Source organism: Salvelinus sp. IW2-2015, linkage group LG13, assembly GCF_002910315.2.
Source record: "Salvelinus sp. IW2-2015 linkage group LG13, ASM291031v2, whole genome shotgun sequence".
Lineage (NCBI taxonomy): Eukaryota > Metazoa > Chordata > Actinopteri > Salmoniformes > Salmonidae > Salvelinus > Salvelinus sp. IW2-2015.
The window spans coordinates 11993601-11993811 of NC_036853.1; positions in this window are offsets into that span (position 1 = coordinate 11993601).

Genomic DNA, 211 nt, shown 5'->3' on the forward strand with positions numbered 1-211 from the left:
AAGTGTATCTCAATACTTTGTTATATACCCTTTGTTGGCAATGACAGAGGTCAACCGTTTTCTGTAACGGATTTAAATCTTCACCCAATGTTTGACCCACTTTCTCGTATTTTGGCCATTCCTCCAGAGATCTACCTCTGACTGATGTTGGGGCTTTGCTGGCCAACACGGACTTTCACTCCTTCCCAAAATGTTTTCTATGGGGTTGACA